This window comes from Xylocopa sonorina, unplaced genomic scaffold (assembly GCF_050948175.1).
Source record: "Xylocopa sonorina isolate GNS202 unplaced genomic scaffold, iyXylSono1_principal scaffold0014, whole genome shotgun sequence".
NCBI classification, from domain to species: Eukaryota; Metazoa; Arthropoda; class Insecta; order Hymenoptera; family Apidae; genus Xylocopa; species Xylocopa sonorina.
In genome coordinates, this window is record NW_027490090.1 from 6,143,987 (window position 1) to 6,146,641 (window position 2,655).

A 2,655-nucleotide genomic window follows, 5' to 3' on the forward strand; every position below is an offset into this window, starting at 1 on the left:
TTGTCGGGAAAAATATAGACCGCTCGAGGCTGTGTTGGGCGAACGGTAGAGTGTCCTAACGAATGTACGATCTTTTTTTCGTTTACCTGAGCCTTGTTGGAATCGACACGACTGGGTGGTATTGGAATTTTGAAGAGACCGTCGCCGTCGTCGTTCGTTTGGGGGGGGGGGGGGGGGGGGGACGATTCGTCGCTCGCGCCAAGCTTCGTTGTCGAGAGTCTGAGAAAAACCCGCCGTTGCGAGATCGAATAATTTTATACTTGCTTCGTGTTGCCGGGGAAAACTTTTATAGACCGCCTCGAGATTGTACACGAAGACGACGAGTGTCCCATCGATGATAACATTACGCGGAGGAGTCCTAACGAATTTTTGAAAGATTTTCTTTTTCTTCATACCTGGACGCACGTGTGCATTTTTCGTAACATTGAGGGAGACCTTACGCGCCAACCATCGGTGTATGCGTTTCATCCGAACGTAGGACCGATATATAGTGTCGCCTCGAACTCCGTCGAGCGATGGAAGCCGCCACGGTTCGGTGACGCCCGCGTCTCTTTCACCGGAGACGTTTGGGTATGGACTTGTTCGAACTTTAGTACCAAGAGACTTAAATATCAATAAAATATACATATACGATTACCCTGAATGGTGGATCACTTGGCTCGTCGGTCGATGAAGAAGGCAGCTAATTGCGCGTCAACGTGTCAATTGCAGGACACATGAACATCGACATTTCGAACGCACATTGCGGTCCACGGATACAATTCTTGGACCACGCTTAGCTGAGGGTCGTTCACGTAACCAAAATACTGCTTGTGTTGCGTTTCGTCGAATCTTTTATCCCTACGGTGCTCGAATCTGTCCGCCGTTGTTCATTCTCGAATTAAATTACGAACGTTTCTGAGTTCGGGTGGCACCGAGAAAGGGAGGAAGTGGAGCGATACGCGACGTACGAGCGATCGTTCATCCGAGTCGTCTGTGATCGTGCCGAGGCAATCTGCGATTGGCAACGTGTGTGCGCGTGCGGCGTGCGTAAACGTGTTTACGGAACTCGACGGTGTGTCGATTACGAACTCGCGTGAGTTCTTCGTGGCGTCGTGAGTCGTCTGTTAAACGGACGACCGCCCACGGGAACCGCTTCGTGTTTCGATCGCTGATTTTGTTCCGCGTTCCGAATTCGCACACCCGCCACACGCATCGCCTTCGCCTGCCTTTAGCACACGATACGAACATGCCGCGCGCTCGACGTCGTTTAAAATGAATTTTTTTCACGCCGCAACACCGAGGAAAAATTCTCGGTCGAGACAGAAGAGATATACAAGAGAGAGAGAGAGAGAGAGAGAGAGAGAGAGAGAGAGAGAGAGAGAGAGAGAGAGAGAGAGAGAGAGAGAGAGAGAGAGAGAGAGAGAGAGAGAGAGAGGAGAGAGAGAGAGAGAGAGAGAGAGAGAGAGAGAGAGAGAGAGAGAGAGAGAGAGAGAGAGAGAGAGAGAGAGAGAGAGAGAGAGAGAGAGAGAGAGAGAGAGAGAGAGAGAGAGAGAGAGAGAGAGAGAGAGAGAGCGAACATCGTCGTAACGCGAGGGACGATGATACGCATCCGATCGTTCGAAGTTCTCCTCGTACAGCCACAGGGTGTTCGATCAGAATAATCCGTTCTCTCTGTTCTCTCCGCGTGTTCCGCGAAGAGTTCCGCCACCATGTTCCGCGAGGGAAAGAAAGATCTCTCGCGTGGACCGTCACTCGAACATAGGTCGTCGCTGCGCCCGTAGTGTCGCAACGTTTCTGGCCTGTGTCGCGCGTCCGCGCTTCGGAGATTTCCCGAAGCGAAACTCAAATCGGTAACACGCGCGATAAAGAAGGAAGTTTTCAGAGCAGATACGGGAAGATTGGCTTCCCTTTGACGAGGCTCGAGTTTTTTTTTCGACGAGGTGCCGCCTCGGTGCCGCAAGGTACTACTGCCCTATTTCGTGATCATCGACTGCGTTGATCACCCCATGTCTTCGTTGTCGAGACGGGACCACGCGACCAAAAGCCGGTCATCCAGTCCCCGGAAGCGCAGCTTGTGCTACGATCGCATTGTACACTTTTCCACGCGCGCGTTCCCTTTTATTTCCCGTTCACGCAGCAGAGAGATCCGTGCGGGCGCTCCAACTCGGCCTGTCCTTCGTTCTGAAGGATCAGGGTAATAAAATCGGGGGAAAAGGAGCCGCACCGTTTCGCCGCATCGTTCGCAGCTACGACGATAAAGAGGACGGATGTTAAAGAAACGCCGATAGCTTGGTCGTCTAGCGAGAGTCTCGTATTTTTTTAAATATTTTTTACGAATCTTATATAAAAGAAATACCGACACACGAAAGGCATTGACGAGGTGCATAAAACGCTTCGACGAGAACAACAACGAAGAGGTGCGTGTAGTTCTTCTTGCCGGTTTCTCGAACGGTAAATCAAAGGATCGCTGTGTCGGAGATGGGTGAAAGTTCTTTTCATTGTCTGCCGTCCCCGTTCGCCGATGCTCTCTCCTCATCTTGTATATATTACACATACGAATCTCTTTATAGAGAGAAGCTCCATAAGCGAGCTCGATGGCACGAATGAATTTCTTGCGTCACGTAGAGACGACCTCAGATTAGGTGGGATGACCCGCTGAATTTAAGCATATTA

At 50.9% G+C, this 2,655-nt stretch overlaps 1 non-coding gene across 1 annotated transcript; it reads left to right on the plus strand.

Annotated features, from left to right (window-relative positions):
• Window positions 1-634: 634 nt before the first annotated feature.
• On the plus strand, window positions 635-789 carry LOC143432038 (5.8S ribosomal RNA). The gene has a single exon (XR_013102853.1). It is a non-coding gene; the product is annotated as a 5.8S ribosomal RNA (ribosomal RNA).
• Window positions 790-2,655: the final 1,866 nt, after the last annotated feature.